A 21,371-nucleotide genomic window follows, 5' to 3' on the forward strand; every position below is an offset into this window, starting at 1 on the left:
GGAAACTAGTTAGGGGGAAGGGTTAGCTTAGCCAGACCGACTTCATGGGGCAGGGGTAAGTCCTCATGGAGTCCGTGGAATGGACTAGTTAGAGGGATTGTTAGTCAGAATTAGGTTGGGAAATTGATTAATGGGATTATTTGGAGACCGTGACAGACAGTGAATGTGTAGTGGGGACATAGCTTAGCTACGTAGTGTTAAAAGGAACGTGCTGTAGTTTAAGGGACGACGTGGGAGCACGAGTTAGTTAGGGGAGGTAGTTAGAAGGATGGCAGAATTCAGCGGTGAGTGTGTTGAAGAGTTGGTGAGTGAAGTGGAAGCATGTGCTTGGTGAGTGAGTGAGACCAGCGAGTCTGTGTGAGTGGAGCGAATGGGGACTGCATGGTGCGATGAGTGATTGGGGGGAGGAGTGACTCCCGCCCAAGGGACCCGGGGTCAGTATAAAGTGAGTTAGGGGGTTAGTCAAATTGAAAAATGGAGGTTGTTTTGTTGTTGGTGGGAGTGTAGGCTCGAAACCCGTTTGGAGGGGTGCAGGAGCCCTGTTGACGGGCTGGGAGCGTGGCTGCGAAAGGTGAGTATCGCTGAGTGGGTACCCCGGGCACCAGGCTAGTCGGCCGTGGTAGGCCAAGGGCCCATGGGGGGGCCGGGATAGCGTAGTGGGCACGGGTGCGCCTGCTGGGTGCGGGGGTCCGGGGCGCCATTAGCCGCGTGGGCAGTGTTGTGTGCACGGGTGACCCTCGGAAAGGGGCCTGGGAAGCCAGCCTGCCACGTGTGCGTTTCAGGGGAGGTGCCATGGGAGGCACTCCCCGGTGTTTAGGGAGCTGGTAGGCTCGGAGGCAGTGTAGTGCCCGGGGGTGCCATAGCGGGAGAATCGGCAGAGGGTCGTGCCTGCCAAAGGGAGCCACGTGTCCCAGCCATGAGACCGTGTGAGGGCACGGGAAGAAAATTGGGGGGCGAGGCCCGAAATTGTAAGGACACCAACACAGGCGACGGGAATCTGGGTTGTTAGAACCAATAGTTTAAGCGAGAGGCGCTTGTTGAAAGCCCCGGGGTAGTTTAACAGTTAAATGGATAGGGTAGATTAGGAGATGTACCCCTCCGCACCATCCATCCCCTCGCTCTCGTTGTGGGCCGCTGGACCCACTTTGGTTATAGATCGCTGAAGTCTGGGGAGGCCATCCTGAGGCTTGAATTTGGCCTCGACACAGGACGTTAGCTCTCCCTTATTCCCCTCCGGGAAGGGAACGTAGGGGTTGGGAGTAGGCTAGGTGACAGGATAGGTTAGCCGAACAAGGACGATAAAGGGGGTTAGGGGACGATTTATAGTGGGGAAGTAAAAATAAAAAAAAATAAGTTGGGGCTAAATTGGGGTTTGACAAATTAAGGGAGTGGGTATAGACAATGACAGGCAAAGGCGATAGGTTGGGAGGGAGACCGTAGGGTAGGTCCGAGCCCGCCTTCCGAGTGGCCAGCACCACCGCACTCCCTCCACCAACCTCCAGTGAACGGCAAAGGCTGGCCAGCTTCATCTGCTGGCTGCGTTGCTGCAAGGCAAAGGCCGGCCCACTTCATCGGCAGCTGTTGTTTTGCTGCAAGGCCTGTGCCGGCCAGTTTGTCTGCCGGCTGTGTTTGCCTGCAGCGGCCTTCTTCTGCGGGCTGTGTTTGCCTGCTCACCTTTGCCATGCCATGCCCACTGCCCATGTTCACCAGCCCCGTTCAATTTTGCTTTGCCCCACCCCCCTGTTCATTGCCATGTGCGCCAGGATCAAGGCAACAGTTTGCAAGCTGCAAGAACTGCCCTGTTGGCAGCTACAACACGGGCCTGCAGTGGCGGCCCGTGCACCGTGTTTGTGTCCATCCATCCATTCGTTGTGTTCATTGCGTGTGCCACTTGAGCTGGCACGGAGACTATGTTTGTGCAGCCCATGCACCGTTGTGGTTCACTGCGTTCAGTTCAAAAGGGAAGGCCTTGAACTGCGAGTGAGCAGCCGGCCACGTTCCCTGTCACCTGCATTGTTTTGAGCCACAGACTGCATGCGGGCAGCCTGGCTCCCTGCTAACTGCTTTCTTTTTGCAGAGTTCATTGATCCTGGGCCATGGTTTAGTGTAAAATTTGTAAGTTAAGGTAAGATGTACTGTAAATATGAGTGCGCCCCCGGCATGTCTGTCCTAGCGCCGGCAATTTTATTTAAGTCGTCCGTGTGAGTGAGTTTGTTAAGGTAGTTACTCAGCCCTCAGGTTATTTATTTTGGGGACACGAATACCATGAATGTCGCACTCAGGGATCCGTAGGTAAAATGTACTTGGGGAAAACTACACGATGGCACACGAAAATTTGACGACTCGGGACGAGTCTGTAAAAAGGGGAGGGGTAGTGTTGTGGTTGACGAAATTCACAAACCACCATTCAGGTCCCTTAGGTGAGATATCTCTGTAAGTATATGTGTAGTTAGGCCCAAACCCGTTGTTTCGAGGGAATAAATGTCATTCAGTCGGGCTGCGACTCTTCAGGATAGCCGTTTTTCTTTTACTATCTTTATTTTGGACCAGCCGCCATTACTACCACCACCAACCACAACGCCGCTTCACAACAACAACCACCAACCACAACGCCGCTTCACAACAACAACCACCAACCACAACGCCGCTTCACAACAACAGCCACGACCTTTACCTTCACAACTCGCCACCATCGCATCACCGTCATTCCCACGCCACTTGTGGGCGCCGATGCTGGACTCGTGCGGGGCGCGCACCGAGCAGCGTGTTCAGAGACATCACAGACTTTCCGAAGAAAAACGGATCAAAAACGACTCACGCCCACTTCTGTTCCGTCCTATTGGAGAGCGTGGGGCGATTTGGCCCCGCCTCCAGGGCGTTGGAGTGAGGTCGCGATATGCAAATTCATGGATCAAAAAGCATTCACGCCCACTTTTCCTCGGTCCAATGGGGAGCCAGTTGGAGGTGAAGGGTCGGAGGTAAAGGGTCAAAGGTGGGGGGGCGAAGCCACGGGGGATATAAACGGCCGCGCTCGCCAAACAGAGTTCGGAGGGGTGAAGTCAAGAGTTCGAGTTGAGAGTGGTGCGTTGGAACGAGTTGTCGGTGGAGCTGGGAAGAAGAGTCAGGGTTGGGAGGGGAGAAGTCAAGAGTGAAGAGTTGGGACGAGCCAAGAGAGGAGACGGAGAGGGCGATTAGACAGAGCTGTGGAGAGGTGGCGGCGGCGAAGGCGGACGAGGGGGTGCTCGCGTCGGTGCCGGGAGCTGCAGAGGGAGAGGCCAGCAACGCGACCGAGGTCGAGGAGGAGACGCTCGTCGCGGGACCCGAGACAGGGTGATATCCTCCTCCCCCCCGAGCATCAACAACCCCCTCCTGTTTCCCCCCGCACTGAGATAGTGCGACAAGGGGGCCCCTTTCCCACCCCCTAGCAGACACTGTCCGCGAGGCCCGCGGAGTTGAGGCGCCACTGCCGCTCTGCGTCTCATCATCAGACGGGTAGGCCCGACACGGTCTCGGCCCCAGGCCCGCCTACCCCCCTCATCCTTGAGGGTGGTTCTTTCCTTTTGCTTTGGGAATATGTGTTGTCGGCGCCGTCTGTGAAGTAAAATTGTATAAGTGTTTCCGTGTGCTCGGTAGTCGGATAGCTCTGCATTGTGTTTCTCTTTTATATTTGCTTTTTGTGTAATATTGTGTTTCTTCTCCTTTTACATGTGCTTTTGGTGTAATTGTATATGTGTGCTTCCCGTTCATCGCGAAATAAATGTGAGTTATGTTGAACTGTTTTCCCGCTTCGCTTCGTCTTTTCTTTCATTGAATCTCCATCTTGCTTCACGTAAAGGGTTGGTCGTGGGCTAAAACGCCCGATGATTAATCGAACCGTCGAGGCCGACGAATAACACCGCTCGGTTATCCCGATAGTACGGAACGGGTCGCTTAAAGTGGCCCGTGTCCGAAGTCGACCTGCGGCGAGGTGCGATCGCCCGGTCTACCCTCCGTGTGGGTACTTCGGTAGGTCGAATTTGGCGAGCAACCCTATCCCACGCGGGGGCCGATTGGCACGATCGTGGTGAGACCGAAAGGTCCACCCGTGACTAGCTCCCGGCGTTAGTCCGAGAGGGTCACGACTGGATTGTCCGTCCGGTGGGCGACGTGCCGCGATTCGAGTTACGTGGCCGTCCGCACGCCGGCGGGCGCGAATCCGCAACAATATATATACATATATATATATATATATATATATATATATATATATATATATACATATATATATATATATCTAAAATATATATATTTATATATATATATATATATATACATATATATATATATATAAAATATATATATTTATATATATATATATATATAGAAAATATATATTTATATATATATATATATGTATATATATAAAATATATATATTTATATATATATATATATATATATATATATATATATATATAGAAAATATATATTTATATATATATATGTATATATATATAAAATATATATTTATATATATATATATATATATTAAATATATATTTATATATATATATGTATATATAGATATATACAAGCCGGTTGGCGGCGATGAGTCGCCGAGCATGGAAACTATAAGATATAGAGCAAAATGGATGTCATATAGCGGATAGGGAATCACCTTAAGATTATGCATATCAAATCTCATCCAATTCCATCTACCGATAACTACTCGGTATCTATTTGAATGAAAAGTACCGAACATGCGGTTTGAAATCGGAAATCCCCAAAGTTTGAGGGGGTGCTGTGGGTGAACAAAGATCTGAATCGAAAATCCGGCTCGATCGTTTGTACACAATGTATTCCAGACGATAAGTGTGAATTTTCATGACCATCCGACCATAACCCAAGGAGGAGTAGCATTTGGCATGAAGGCACCTCCAGCTCTCGCATATTATCGATTTTTGAACAAATTCACCTTTGACAGCTGACTAAGTGAAATCAGTCAATATGTCCTGAGGAAAAGTTGTAGTACTCATTGAGTACCATGAACCTGCAAAGTTTCATTTGTATCGATGCACTCACCTGGTCGCTAGGGGCCTTCAATTTTCGCCAATTTTCGCCAATTTTCGCACATACCCTAATTGTAGGGGGCGCTGCGGGTAAAGTATTCCATATATCACAAAAACCGGAATAGAGTTGATAGAGCATCACCTGTAGATCATTCGTGCCAAATTTCATAACCCTACGTGGGATAATGGCTTTCAGAATAGATTTCGTGTGAACGGTACCGATTTTGAAGGTTTTTCGGTTGTTGATAGGGAACCAAAGCATCCCGAGCAACCATCACAATTTCCAATGCACTCGGTCATAAGATGTACCTACCACCCGAGTTTGGTCAAAATCCACCAAAGTTTACAACCATTTATGCTGATGACAAACGAACAAACATCCAAACAAATATCCAAACAAACAGACAGAATTACTGACAATAAGGGTCACCTATTTCGGCAACCCAACTATATATATATATATATATATATATATATATATATATATATATATATATATATATATATATATATATATATATGTATATATGTATATATATATATATATATATATATATATATATATATGTATATATATATATATATATATATATATATATATATATATATATATATATATATATATATATATATATATAGTGTGTATATATAGAGTATATATATATATATATATATAGAGTATATATATATATATATATATATATATATATATATATATATATATACTGTGTATATATATACATTTATATATATATACATACATATATGTGTGTCTGATTTAAAAACGACGATTGTGGTTATCTTTGGTTAGATATTTATCGGTGTGCCATCCTGATGAGGGCAAATATGCCCGAAATCTGTATTTTTGCTTCTGTTTGATGTATAACTGATTTTGACCACATAATCTTTGTTTGTTTGACAAAGTCACGGAGCCGAAGCCTCTGTGTTGGAGGTGATGCTTTGGTGTTGGACTGTGTCCAGTGGGGATTGGCAGAGTGCTCGTCACACTCCACATGTTTTGATTTTCCTGCCAATCACATCACTTGCCTTCTGGTTGAATAGTTTGCATTAGCAGTAACAATCATCTCGTGGCAGACGGATGGTTGTTCTGATCAGATTATGTGGTTTTACCGTGTGAAACATAATCTGCGGCGATGCTCACCATAAGTCAGGAGGTGCGTCTGATGTATATGTATGTGTACGTGCGTGCTTGCGTGCGTGCGCGTACATACGTGTGGGAACACGTACACATACATATATACTAGCAAATACAACCCTTCACTTTGCTAGGGGGGGAGAGGGAGGGAGTTAGTAAGAGAGAGAGAGAGGAAGCAGGTGTAGGGTGAGATGGGGAAGGAAATTCAGAGAGGATGGGAGTCAGGGGTGTTCGGGGGGGAGGTTGGGAGAGCGGCACCTCACCAAACATTGCTATTCATGGTGTCGTCGATAGTAGAAAAAAATCGTGCAAATTATGATACAAGCATCAAACTTGGCATTTCTGTTCTACAGGGCTTTCTGATCAAATCTGCCTGATTGGCCATTTTGAAAATCCAAATTTTGAGAAATTTGAAAAAAAAAATTGAAGTCACAGCTGGCTGAAATTCTTGAAGCACAAGTGAACATCCCAGACAGAGAACCAGGGGGAGATGCAGTCATCATTGATGGCTCAACACTTATCAATGCCCTACCTCCATGCACTTCAAAGATATTTGATGACTATGCTAAAGGCCCGGTCACACCTTGACGTTTTAGCCAACGTATGCCGATTTTTGAATTTTTTTTCTAAAACGCTGGCACACGTTGAATACGTTATGGGTAAGTTTTGATAACATTGAGAGCACGCTGGCATACGTCGTAGTACGTTGCCATACGTCGTTGTACGTTGGCTTTAAACGTTGTACTTTTCGGTTGTCCTCAAATTTTTTCATGCTTGAAATTTCACGACGTATGCCGGCGTATGACTCACACGTTCCGCTACGCTGGCCACAAGTTGTAGGCACGGTCTGCGATCGTTGACAGACGTCAACACATGCTACTTGTAAGTTAATCATAAGTTGAGACACGCCGAGGTAATGTTTAGCGTACCCGAAACTTATTTCTAACCTATGATTAACGTGTTGTTGGCACGTTACGCGATCGTTGCCACACGTCGACAGACGTTACTTTTAAGTTACTCATAGGCTGAAAGACGTCAGTATAATGGATCGTCCTTGCGTCAGCGTCCACGGCCACGGCCAGGACACTTATTTGCAGCATTCTTCAAACTTTTCTTCGGCATGACGAGGATGTTCACACTTCGATGTCTAGCTTGGCTATGATTCCAATTGTCTATCGGCAGCGTCTATTTAAAATAGTCGAGTTTGAGCGTTTTAACACGTTCAGAAGAAACGCTTCAAATTTCCAAACCCCAGCGTCAAAAAAAAAACAAAAAAAAAAAAACAAAGGCGAGTGACAGCAATTTAAATCGTTCATTGTAAACAATGAAACTAACTGAGTGGTACCGTTTAAAAGTCGTTGAATGTAAAAAAATCCAATTGTTGAGCGCAAGCGTCTACTTTCAATAGTGGAGATGCAGCCATTTAAATCGTTGAGTGGCAGCCTATGAACCTACCCGTGGACACGCGGACGCAAGGACGATCCATCATAACCCACACCCTCCCCCTCACACTCACCTACTACTGCCAACATGAGCAAACTACTACTAATACTAATACTAATACTAATACTGATACTGATACTGATACTGATACTGTTACTGCTGACATGGACATCGACTCAAAAAGGACTCGAAAACACCGTTGGGTTCCCCTTTTATGAGCAGCATTTTTATATACCAATTCCCAAAACCGCTGGGAACACGTCTTTATATGGCAGTTGTAAGCTAGAAACACGTTCATTTTTTTTTTTTGTCGACCGGAAGACGTCATTGGAATACGTCTACATACGTCGATGTGTGTTGGGACTACGTAAAGAATTGGTTCAAAGCACGTCAAACATAAGTTAGAAATAAGTTTCGCGTAAAAAAGACATTACCGCGACGTGTTTCGACTTATGAGTAGCTTATAAGTAGCGTTTGTGGACGTGTGTAAGCGTCCACATATCGTGTGTAAAACTTATCCTCATTGCATGCGAACGTGTGTCATACGCCGAGTACGTCGTAAAATTTTGAACATGTTCAAAATTTCTTGACGTACTCTACTTACTACAACTTATGATAGCGTATTTAGCGTTCTACTCGCGCATACCAAACTTACCCATACCGTATTCGACGTGCCCCAACGTTTTAGACACACTTTTTGTTACGTCGGCATACGCTGGCAAGATCGCCAAGGTGTGACCGCGATTTTGACCCTTCCATTTCTACGGCAGTTATGATTTGAATCGTTGTGCGTCAGCCTTTTAATAGGCTACGTCACGACATCGTCAGCGATGCGTGCAACGCGCTATGCCTGAGTTAGACTATCGTTGGGCATCGGTTGTGTAGGCCGACAACAGGTTCAGCATTCGTTTGTATAAGTGATCTATTACACAACGAAACGTTCTGTGTAGTTACCAATGCGTTATACATAAGACCAAGTCGCTATGAATACGTCCGAATCTTTAAAAAAAAACCATCAAAAGTTCAACGTAAGCCAGCGTTTTACATAAATTTTAACACGTTGCCATTGCTGGCTAAAACGTCAAGGTGTGACCGGGCCTTAAAGAAGACATCATCCCAAAGGTGAAATCCTATGGTGCCAGGTATGAGAGGGTGGACATAGTGTTTGATGTGTACAAGAAGTCAAGTCTGAAGTCCGAGGCAAGGTCGAAAAGGGGGCAAGGAATCAGAAGAAGAGTGACAGGAACCAGTAAGATTCCAAGTAACTGGAGAAGCTTTCTTCGAGATGACAGCAACAACACTGAGCTGTTTCACTTCCTTGCGGAAAAGATGTGTGAAGCACAGACGACAAGCACAGTCATTGTCACAAAAGGAGACGATGCCATTAGCAACACAAGGAAGTCACTGGATGCTGTGTCTCCATGTTGTCATGAAGAAGCTGACACTCGAATATTTGTACACGCCAGGGATGCAACGACAGATTAAGGCTAATGACACGGATGTACTTGTCATAGCAATATCTATACTGCCATCCTTACAGGAACTAGGTCTTGAGAACATGTGGATTGCCTTTGGCTAAGGAGCCAAGGCGCGATGGATTCCAATCCATGAGGTAGTTTCTGCAATAGGGCCTGAGAAAGCTCGAGGGATCCCATACTTCCATGCGTTCACTGGATATGACGTCGTGTCTGCCTTACGTGGTAAAGGGAAGAAAACTGCATGGCAGACTTGGAACGTCTTTGATGATGTTTCTGAAACATTCACCATTCTCAGCCAGCATCCAACATTGATTCGTGAGCTTGACTTTTTTGAAGTTTTTTTTTTTTTTCTAATCTTTCAAAATTTGGATTTTCAAATGGCCAATCAGGCAGATTTGATTAGAATCCCCTGGAGAACAAATGTGCCAAATTTGATGCTTGTATCATCATTTGCATGATTCCTCTCAAAAATTGCTGTTATCGGCCCCATGAAATAGGTTTTTCCTTTTGTCTCAGAAACTACACAAACAATTTCGATGAAACTTGACCACAACCTTCATAAGCCATGATTTACCAAAGTTTGTTCAAGCCATTCATTAAAATCTGGATATGAGGGGATTTATGGAACGGTCAGTGGATGCTCGCAAAATAGGTATTTGCAAAAACATTGGTTCATTGGAACATTTTGCTGATTTTGTCCAACTTTGACGACATCCTCAGTGTCATTATTCTGCTGGTGAGTGCGCAGTTGCTTTGACACCATTTATAAAGTCTGTGATGTGACTCGGCTGGGGTTCAAACCCAGCAGACTCATTGGCAAACACCCCAAATGATTCTGACACCGGGTCGAGTTAAAAAATAAAATAAATAATGGCCCGTATGGGGATCGAACCCATGACCTTGGTGTTACTAACACCATGCTCTAACCACCTGAGCTAACCGGCCATTTACCATGATTGACGTTCACATTTTTTACCTTGTAAACTCACCTGTAACCTATTTCCGGGGAACTCATGTGATTGCGTGTCATCCGTCCGTCATTCCATCCGTCCACAAATGCTTACAACTTCCTCTCTGAAATTGCACAAAAAATTTCGATGAACCATAACCACAATCTTTATCACGTGTGCTATCCCAAAGTTTCATCACGGAGATAAAACAAGCTCGAATGAGCTAAGATCTTCGACCTCTTAGTGATGACGTCATAAAAACAAATATAACGTCATTGTGATGTATCATATTTGCGATAAATTATCTGTGCTGATGCCCGGCTTGATTCCCTCAAACAAAATTCAAACAGCTTGCCTAGTTTCGGAGATAATGGTTTCGGGCTTTAGGCGATTTCCATTAGTGACGATATTATGACGTCAACTTTTGTTCTATCAAGAATTTCCAAAATCGGAGATGGTTACTGCCTGCGAGTGGGCTTTCTGCATATACATGGCAAGTTTCACGAAGATCCGATGAAAACTCTGGGTTGTGAAACAAAAAATGTCAAAAAATAGGAATGAAGTCATAAAAATTGATATGACGTCATAGTGATATATCATATGTGCGGTAATTCATCTCTGCTCATGCCCTGTTCGATTCCCACAAACAGAATTTAAAAAGCTTCCCCAGTTTGAGATAATTTTTTTGGCGATTTCCATTAGCGGAGATATTTTGTCATAACTTTTTTTCAAGAGGAATTTTCAAAATGGGAGATGGTTACTGTTTGCGCAGGGTGTTTTTACATATATTCGCCAAGTTTGAGGAAGTTTCGATGAAAACTGTAGGCTGTGGAACAAACTAGTTTCGGAGATAATGGTATAGGAGATTTCCATTAGTGGCGATTTTATGACGTCAACTTTTTTTCGAGGAAGAATTTCCAAAATCGGAGATGGTTACTGCCTGTGCGTGGGCTTTCTGCATATACCTAGCAAGTTTCATGAAGATCCGATGAAAACTCTGGGTTGTGAAACAAAAAAAGTCAAAAAATAGGAATGATGTCATAAAATTGATATGACATCATAGTGATGTATCATATGTGCGTTAATTCATTTCTGCTGATGCCCTATTCGATTCCCACAAACAGAATTCAAAAAGCTTGCCTAGTTTCGGAGATAATATTTTCGGCGATTTCCATTAGCGGAGATATTTTGACGTCATAACTTTTTTCTAGGAAGTATTTCCAAAATCGGAGATGGTTACTGCCTGCGCATGGGCTTTCTGCATCTACCTGGCAAGTTTCACGAAGATCCGATGAAAACTCTGGGTTGTGAAACAGAAAATGGCAAAAAATAGGAATGACGTCATAAAAATTGATATGACGTCATTGTGATGTATCATATGTGCGGTAATTCATTTCTGCTAATGTCTGTTCGATTCCCACAAACAGAATTCAAAAAGCTTGCCGAGTTTCGGAGATAATTGTTTAGGCGATTTCCATGAGCGGAGATATTTTGACGTCATAACTTTTTTTCTAGGGGGAATTTTCAAAATCGGAGATGGTTACTGTCTGCGCAGGGTATTTTTACATATATACGCTAAGCTTCAGAAAGTTTCAATGAAAACTGTAGGCTGTGAAACAAAAAAGTCCACAAGAACAACAACGTGAGTAAGACTTAGAGATCCTCTACGAGGATCTAAAAATCCTGGTCAAAGGAGGTCCCAGAGAATTTATGGAGGGGGTTGGGTATTGGAGAGGTAGTTGACCCTCTTGAAGAGTTATTCACTTTCTTCTCAGTAACTACACGTGTAATTGTGATGAAACTTGACCACAACCTTCACAGACATAATATACCAAAGTATGTTCACATCATTAACAAAAAAATCAGGGTCCACGAGGGTATTTGGGGGCATTATCCCTCAAAATAGGTATTTTCTTTTTTCTTAGAAACTGCACGCACAGTTCCAATGAAACTTGATCACCATCTTCATCACCCGTGGTGGACGAAAGTTTGTTCATGATATTTTAAAAATCCTGATATTGGGGTCTGTGGGTTGCTTGCCCCCCACAATAGGTTTTTCCTTTTGTCTCAGAAACTACACAAACAATTTCGATGAAACTTGACGACAACCTTCAACAGACATGATATACCAAAGTTTGTTCACGGCATTAAATAAAATCGGGGTCCAAGAGGGTCTTCGGGGGCATTATCCCCCAAAATAGGTATTTTCTTTCTTCTCAAATCCTCTAACGCACAATTCCAATGAAACTTCATCCCCCGTCTTCATCACCCGTGATGGAATAAAGTTTGTTAATGATATATATATATATATATATATATATATATATATATATATATATATATATATATATATATATATATATATTTTAATCCTTTTATTGGGGTGTGTGCAGGGGTTGTTTGCCCCCACAATAGGTTTTTCCTTTTGTCTGAGAAACAATACAAACAATTTTGATGAAATTTGACCACAACCTTCATCATCCGTGATATACCAAAGTTTGTTCATGCCATTAATAAAAATCTGGATATGAGGGGATTTATGGAATGGTCGTGGGTTGCTCGCAAAATAGGTATTTGTTTTTTACATTGGTTCATTGGAACATTTTGCTGATTCTGTCCCACGTTGACGTCCTCCTCAGCGCCCTGATTCTGCTGGTGAGTGCAGAGGTGTATTGACACCATTTATAAAGTCTTTGGTTTGCGTCGGCCGGGGTTCAAACCTCGCCGACTCATTCGCAAACACCGCAAACGACACCAACGCCGAGTTTGGTTGAAAAAATAAAGTATATCATGGCCCGTGTGGGGATAGAACCCATGACTTTGGTATTCTCGACACCACACTCTAACCAACTGAGCTAACCAGCCATTTATAACAGTTAATGTTCACATTCTTAACCTTGTAAGCTCACGTGGAACCGAGTTCTGGGTCGCTCGTGTGACGGCACGTCGTCCCTCCATCCATCAAGGCGCTGTCACACCTTAATGATTTAGCTAGCAATGGCAATGTATAAAAATGTATGTAAAACGTTGGCGTACGCTGAAATTTTGATGTTTTTAAAAAAAGTTTTGGTCGTATTCATAACGTGTTGGTCATATGCATAACATATTAGTTACGGGCACAGAACGTTTCGTTGTCTCATAGATAACTTATACCAACGAATGCTTAGCCTGTTGTCGGCGTTCACAACCTATGCCCAACGATAGTTTAATTTAGGCATAGCGTGCTGCACGTATCGCCGACGATCAAGTGGCGTAGCCTGTTAAAAAGCTGCCGCATAACGATTCAAATCATAACCACCGAATAAATGGAAGTGTCAACCACGCAGTCACACCTTGATGATTTAGCCAGCAATGGCAATGTATAAAAATGTATGTAAAACGTTGGCGTACGCTGAAATTTTGATGTTTTTTAAAAAAGTTTTGGTCGTATTCATAACGTGTTGGTCGTATGCATAACATATTAGTAACGGGCACAGAACTTTTCGTTGTCTTATAGATAACTTATACCAACGAATGATTAGCCTGTTGTCGGCGTTCACAACCTATGTCCAACGATAGTTTAACTTAGGCATAGCGTGCTGCACACATCGCCGACGATCACGTGGCGTAGCCTGTTAAAAAGCTGCCGCATAACGATTCAAATCATAACCGCTGGAGAAATGGAAGTGTCAACCACGCAGTCACACCTTGATGATTTAGCCAGCAATGGCAATGTATAAAAATGTATGTAAAACGTTGGCGTACGCTGAAATTTTGATGTTTTTTAAAAAAGTTTTGGTCGTATTCATAACGTGTTGGTCGTATGCATAACATATTAGTAACGGGCACAGAACTTTTCGTTGTCTTATAGATAACTTATACCAACGAATGCTTAGCCTGTTGTCGGCGTTCACAACCTATGTCCAACGATAGTTTAACTTAGGCATAGCGTGCTGCACACATCGCCGACGATCACGTGGCGTAGCCTGTTAAAAAGCTGCCGCATAACGATTCAAATCATAACCGCTGGAGAAATGGAAGTGTCAACCACGCAGTCACACCTTGACGATTTAGCCAGCACCGATGAAAAATGTGTCTAAAACGCTGGCACACGTCGAATATGGTCTGGGTAAGTTGTGTATACGTTAAGAACACGCTGAAAAACGATGAAGTACGCTGTCATATTTCATGGTACGTCTCGTACGTCGTGAAATTTCAAGCATGCTGAAAATTTTACGACGTATTCGCCGTATGGCTCACATGTTCCGCTACGCTGGGAATAAGTTGTACGCACGATATGCGATCGTTGACACACGTCGACACAAGTTCCTTGTAAGGCCAAGGGAATGAAAGTCCGAGAATACCGTCCACCACTCGCATGCTACAAAAGCTGCCGCAATAATTCTCATTATTTGAAAAAATTTCATTATTTGCAAAAAAAAAAAATAAACCCTTGACTCGAGTTGATCATCATTCTTCATAGAAATCACCAAAAACGGTGTTTTTGTTCACCATAGTCGATCCCCTTCTTGGCGCCAAGCCGAGAAATCCCGAACATGCACGAAGTTTGAAGTTCCGAAGTGATCGACCAATCACAGCGCACCTGTGACGTTCGTTACATCTCGGCGTTCCATCATGGCGGTGTCAATTTTCTTGTCGAATCGAGAAAAATAGGAGTCGAAAAGGTGAGAATTTAGTATATCAGAACAGGAATTTTTAAACGAAATAACATATCATATCGATTCATAAATGATCGATTACACTGTTTGTTACTTGTGTTTGAATGGATGACCAAGATTACATGAGATATTTGAAGATGTTTTCTCCGATTTCTCGGCGAATGTGCGGAGCATTTTACAGCATCATGATGAATGAACTGCCGCTGGTCGGTCATGATCGAATGAACTACTGAGCTGGCGTTGTGTTTCTTCAACGTTCTTCGAGAATGCATGTCCACAGACCGTCCGTAGTCCTACATGCCATACCTTCCCCAATACCTGCACGGTTTTGTCCTGTCGTCCATTGTTTTGAGCAGTCACGTCTGTCTGAACATGTTGTGCGCATGCGCAGTCTTTCTGGCGGGATCGTACTCGGCGTTGCTAGGCAACGACGCACATGCTGAGAATTTTAGCCTCTGCATAGCAAGGTTTCTTGCATAGAAATGGCGGATTTTTGTACTTTTTCTGAAATAATGAATAATGAACAAAAAGCCTCATGTAGTTTTCATTTCATAAGGACGGTATTCTAGGACTTTCATTCCCTTGGCCTAAGTTAGTCATAAGTCGAAACACGTCGAGGTAATGTTTACCATACCCGAAACTTATTTTCTCAGTCAAGGCACATTTTCTTTTTTTCTCCTTGGCTCCGTGAAGGCACGTGACGAAATATCTGAAGTTGTTGTTGTTGTTGTTGTTGTTGTTGTGGTTTTTTTTTTGGTTTTTTTTTATTCAATCACGAATTTTAAAATATATTCGGACATTTGCTTTTAAGTTTCGACGTCGACGTGACAATATCCTCAAACAGAAAATATTCACAGAAGAGGAACTAAGAATAAGACATGAGCAAACTGAAGAGGCAATCGGACGTGACGTAACGGCACGTGACAAAACATCGGAAGTTATTGTTGCTTTTTGTTTTGTTTTTTTAAACGGTGTCAATACACCATTATACGGTAGCTGTAAATTAGAAACATGTTCAGTAAGTTCTGTGGGCGTCCGGAAGACGTCAATCAAATACGTCAATATGCGTTGGAGGTACGTTACACATAGGTTCAAAGCACGTTACTCATAAGTTAGAAATAAGTTTTGGGTACGCTAAGCATTACCTCGACGTGTTTCGACTTATGAGTAACTTACAAGTAACGTGCCTCGACGTGTGTCAACGATCGAATAACGTGCCTCGACGTGTGTGCAACGATCGTGTAACGTGCCGACAACACGTTACTCATAGGTTATAAATAAGTTTCAAGTATGCGAATCATTACCTCGACGTGTTTCGACTTATGAGTAACTTACAAGTAACGTGTGTCGACATGCGTCAATGATCGCATAACGTGCCAACAACTTATGGCCAGCGTAGCAGAACGTGTGAGTCATACGCTGGCATACGTCATAAAATTTCAAGCATGCTAAAATTTGAGGACAACCGTAAAGTACAACGATGAAAGCCAGCATACTATGACGTATGGCAATGTTTTTCAGCGTGCTATTAACGTATACAAACTTACCCATAACGTATTCGACGTGTGCCGGCGTTTTAGCCCAATTTTGCATACATCACGTATACGTTGGCTAAATCGTCAAGGTGTGACAGGGCCTTAAACACTTGCAACTTCTCTGATACAACACAAACAATTTCGATGAAACTTTACCGCAATTTTCATCACACGTAATATTCCAAAGTTTCATCATGGAGTTAAAAAAAAAATCCGGGTCAGAGGAGGTCCACAGAGAGTTTATGGAGGGGGTTGGGGGTTGGGGGGATAGTTGACCCTCTTGAAAAGTTATTTACTTGCTTCTCAGAAACTACACATGTAATTCTGATGAAACTTGACTACAACCTTCAACAGACATGATGTACCAAAGTTCGTTCACGGCAATAAAAAAAATTGGGTCCAAGAAGGTCTTCGGGGGCATTATCACCAAAAATAGGTATTTTGTTTCTTCTCAGAAACTGCACGCACAATTCCAATGAAACTTGATCACCATCTTCATCACCCGTGATCGACTAAAGTTTGTTCATGATATTTTAAAAATCCTTACATTGGGGTGTGTACAGGGGTTGTTTGCCCCCCACAATAGGTTTTCCTTTTGTCTCAGAAACTACACATTTAATTTTGATGAAACTTGACCACAACCTTCATCAGCCATGATTCACCAAAGTTTGTTCTCGGCATTAAAAAAAAATTTGGGTCAAAGATGGTCTTCGGTGGCATTATCCCCCAAAATCGGCCTTATTCAGATGACGTCCGGTCACGTGACTGTAGCAGCTCCGCCATATTGAGTGGCAAGAAAGTATTACCACGTCCATAACAACCGATAATCACTTCAACTACACCGTTATTTCCAAGCAAGCGATTTTTTTTTTCTGCAAATGGTAAGAGTTGTTGTGCCCCGGGATATACTCAGCGAAATACTAAAGGCTCTGGAGGGCAGTTTTACGGCTTTCCCGCCGAAGTAGACCGACGAAATCTTTGGATATCGGTTCTGAGAAAAGAAAAATGGCGACCTGGCGAACATGCCTGGTTGTGAGGCCTTCATTTTGTCTCTGGTATGTAACTAATTTCTGATACGTTATTTCAGTAGTTGGTATTAAATAGCCAGTGGTTACAAAATATTGTCTGATTTGTATCATTAAAATGCATTATATCCCTTGTTTTATTATATCCCTTGTTTTATAGGCTAGATCGCCTTTCTAACAGCTGTCTAACGCGCACAGTTCTGAGTTGTTTCTTCGAAACTTGTATTATTGCTATTACATCGCAGATTAAATTAAATAGTTTTTTAAAATAGCATTTTAGAAATTTGAAAAAAGAAATCAGTGTAACATTTTCACTGCAGAAAGTCCATAGCGTTGCAACGCTATGGAAAATGTCCATAGCGTTGCAGCCAATCAACCTAGAGTAGTGACTGACCCCTTAAAATATTTGTATTGGAGAACTCTGCAAGGTCCATCGCGAATTTTGACCTTCAAGGTCAAATTTTCAAGGTCAAAGGTCGAAGGTCAAATGAGTGCAACGTTTCGTAATGCAAATATCGATCAAGTAGAATCAAGTACAAAGTGAAAAACCATGTATGTCACACTAATACTTCACTTTTAATCATCAAATTAATAGGAAAATGTTAAGAAAAGCCAAGAGAAAACCATCAATAACGCCTTAACGGTTAAGGCAAAAATGTTCAGAATATAATCGGAATACTGGTTGTAGTTCACCACCTTTAAAGTACTTTTTCATGGTTATTAACAAAGCATAATTTTTGTTTGTGGACCTGAAATCTTTAACACCATGGCATGGGAACATACTAGTATGTATCAATTTACATTAACCCCCCCCCCCCCCGTTGAAAATGGGAGTGACTGAACCATGACGTGAAGTACTTATTCGTATCTTCTTGAACAAAGCATAATTTTAGTGCGTGGGTGGACGTGAAACTTGCTACATGTACACCATGGCATGGAAACCTACTAGTGTTACGATTGTATCAATTTACATTCATTCATCGCCCCACTCCCCCCCCCCACCTGTTGTCCATAGTTTCTCGATTGTAAATGCTATAATTCCTCATTCATCATCGTTTGTTTCAGAATCCTATTCCATGATGGTGTTCGTGTCATTTTCCTCCCACCGATGCATGTTTCCACATGTTTGTAGCTTGGACATGTAGGTACACTTGAAACCATTATTGATGCACCCACAGTCTCCAAGCTTGCACTTCCGTTTGCACTGGCAAGCAATATTCTTTAAGAGAGAGTTGTGTGAAACTGTTGTAGTTTCTGGATCAATGGTGTCTATTTTCTGAGGCCTAATGCATTTCCCAGCATTATAGATGGGTACTGTGCATGTGTCGGCAGAGACACTCGCAGCCTGAGGAACAAGGCTATCATCAGGATTTGATTTGACCATTTCTAGCTCCTTTCTTACAGCCTGGTGATCTTTGACAAGACTATCAACTGTAAGCGAGGTGGGGAAAACAAGAAGAGCACCATTGTCTTCATTAACAAAGTGCAATGTATCATTAAACTCCATCTGCAGCATGCGACGAATGTTTTTTTTTCGTTGACGGCTCAATAGTAAACCCAAGGGTCGCTAGACTTTCAGTTAATTTACATGTCAACTGCACCATAGGAATCGCACAAGGTTGGGTAAACATTTGTCAAACAAACGAGAACAAGTCACGTTTTGCAATGTCAACGGCACCTTCATAGTTCATTTCTTCAACGTCATGATCTTCCTCGGCATCAACTTGACCTTGTCCTGGTCGTGTGTGGTTTCTGTAACATTTGCGATGATAGTGGCCCTCGGCGGCCACTAGATCTCGACTTACAAGCGCAAGAACTCTCTCATCCATCTTCCGTACCGCTGCATCCCTGATCGTATTGTCTGCCCGAAGTTCCCGACACTGAACCAAAGGTGTTCTTGTCTTCGAATTTTTTACAAATTGGTCCTTTTCACAAAATATACACTTCAGTTCATAGAGTCTAGAAAATTCACCACTTGACCTTTTGCGGGTACGTTGAGTTTGCGACTTCTGGGACTCATTTTGTGCAACAATCCTATCAAGCAGCTTTTTCAGCATAAAATGAGAACAGCACTTTCGATGGTACCACACATTTGGCACCTCCCGCTCACCTAGATTCTTCGTCAAGTCCAAGATGTCACTGTGCTTCCTTATCTGAGCAGCTCTGAGTAACGTTTCCCATGAGTTGTAATCAACGGAGATATCAGCTTGGCGCTTGGATCACTTTCAGTTTCACGACAGTCCAGCATACATTCGTATGGAGCCGGCTTAAACCGCTTTGGCACTGGAGGAGTGGCAGTTCCTGTTGCCATTCTTAGTCAACCGTCATAGCTGAAAAAGACACAACTAAATCAATGGAAGCTTCATTATTACTTGACATTTGCCAAGTCAATCTAACTATATTGAAATTCATTATTTTGGCCAGGATTGAATCATGAGCCACAACTCCACAAAATAATGCATGCTCCCTGCATGACTGGCTCCAATGTGAAACAAGGGTGTGTGTGGTGGAGAGTCGGGTGTAGAGCATCATAACACTTAATACAGAGCATAATCATGTATTCTATGATGATATAGAGTATCTATATTACCTCCAGAGTCATGTTTTAGCTTACCTGTGTCATTAGTTTACATTTCTGCACTCAAATCAGCTTTCTCTGAAAATGAGCTTGGAAGAAAGTACAAGTAATTTGATGGCTGCCACCTATTGGCTGTAGTTTGAAACAGGGAGCATTCATTTTATTCTGACACCAGGCTAACATCAAGGCACAAAGTTCTTTTTGGAAACATTATAGGCCTACATATACAATCTGATTATATTCTGAACATTTACCCTTTAGCCGTTAAGGCGTTATTGATGGTTCTCTCTTGGATTTTCTTCACATTTTCTGATTAATTTGATGATTAAAAGTGAAATATTAGGGTGACATACATGGTTTTTCACTTTGTACTTGCTTCTACTTGATAGATATTTGCATTACAAAACTCTTTAAAATTTGCACTCATTTGACCTGTGACCTTGAAAATTTGACCTTGAAGGTCAAAATTCGCGATGTGCCTTGTAGAGTCTTCCGATACAAATATTTTAAAGGGTTATTCACCACTATAGGTTGATTGGCTGCAACACTGGGCATTTTCCATTTTCTTGCCTTAGAACAGCCATTTTAAGCACTTTTTTACATACGTCGTGTTTCGTTTATTACAGGACGGACATTATGCAATATCCTTGAACATTGGTGGGTTAAAATCATAGCAGGACATCTAATAAAACAATTCTAGGTGTAAAAGTGGCAATTAAAGTCTGTGCATACCCTCTGTAGGGCCATTTATGACTGTATTCCAGATTTTGGGCAAGCCCAAAAATTGGTGACCTTTTGACCTCTGCTGACCTACATTTGACCTACATCGGAAAATATTTATTTTCAGTCTGTAGCGGATCCCAGGACACACATTTTGAGTTGTCACTTGCTCTGATAGGATGACTTTTCCAGGAGTAGTGATCATTTTAATTTCCCCTACCCCAAACTATTGGCTCCGAATCCGAACATGCATCATCAAGTTCAAGGGATGATTACTATGAAAAAACTACCACAGAAAAAGGTGATCATCCTTAAATCCATCGCTACAGACATAGATCTATCAGAAAAACACAATGAGACTTTGTCCATCTGGGTGGTACCAATTCCTCAAAATCTGGCCTCTGGCCCATGGAATATTATGGAGGGGGTTGGGGGGGGGCAGTTTCCCCTCATCAAGAGTTATTTACTTGCTTCTCAGAAACTACACATGTAATTCTGATAAAACTTGACCACAACCTTCATCCCCAGTGATTCACCAGAGTTTGTTCATGATATCAAAAAAAATCTGGATGTGCGGGGATTTATGAACGGCCGGGGGTTGCTCTCAAAATCGGTATTTGTGAGAACATTGGTTCATTGAAATATTTTGCTCACAACATCCCACGATGACGTCCACCTCAGCACAATTATTCTGCTGGTGAGTGCGCAGGTGTTTATAGTGCGCAGGGGGATTTATAAAGTCTGTGGTGTGACTCGGCTGGGGTTTGAACCTTGCAGACTC

General features: G+C 42.8%; 1 protein-coding gene, 1 long non-coding RNA gene and 1 other non-coding gene across 18 annotated transcripts in view; 1 reads left to right on the forward strand and 2 right to left on the reverse strand.

Annotated features, from left to right (window-relative positions):
- The window catches only part of LOC147015768 (uncharacterized), a 41,824-nt gene extending 31,621 nt beyond the window's left edge, over positions 1-10,203 (reverse strand). The window contains exon 1 of the long non-coding RNA XR_015049851.1: positions 10,114-10,203. This is a non-coding gene — a long non-coding RNA (uncharacterized LOC147015768). The remainder of the gene's footprint in view (positions 1-10,113) is intronic.
- LOC147015767 (uncharacterized) overlaps positions 1-21,371 on the forward strand; it is a 239,677-nt gene that overhangs the window by 171,410 nt on the left and 46,896 nt on the right. The window contains exon 4 of one of the 16 annotated variants that reach the window (XR_015049842.1): positions 14,571-14,738. The exons of the other annotated variants lie outside the window; for them this stretch is intronic. The gene's annotated coding sequence lies outside the window, so the exon portion shown is untranslated. The remainder of the gene's footprint in view (positions 1-14,570; positions 14,739-21,371) is intronic. 16 annotated transcript variants of the gene reach the window in all.
- On the reverse strand, positions 9,996-10,069 carry TRNAT-AGU (transfer RNA threonine (anticodon AGU)). The gene has a single exon. It is a non-coding gene; the product is annotated as a tRNA-Thr (tRNA).

The sequence above is a fragment of the Eptatretus burgeri genome, chromosome 12, assembly GCF_056783735.1.
Source record: "Eptatretus burgeri isolate ZD-2024b chromosome 12, Ebu_testis_v1, whole genome shotgun sequence".
NCBI lineage: Eukaryota > Metazoa > Chordata > Myxini > Myxiniformes > Myxinidae > Eptatretus > Eptatretus burgeri.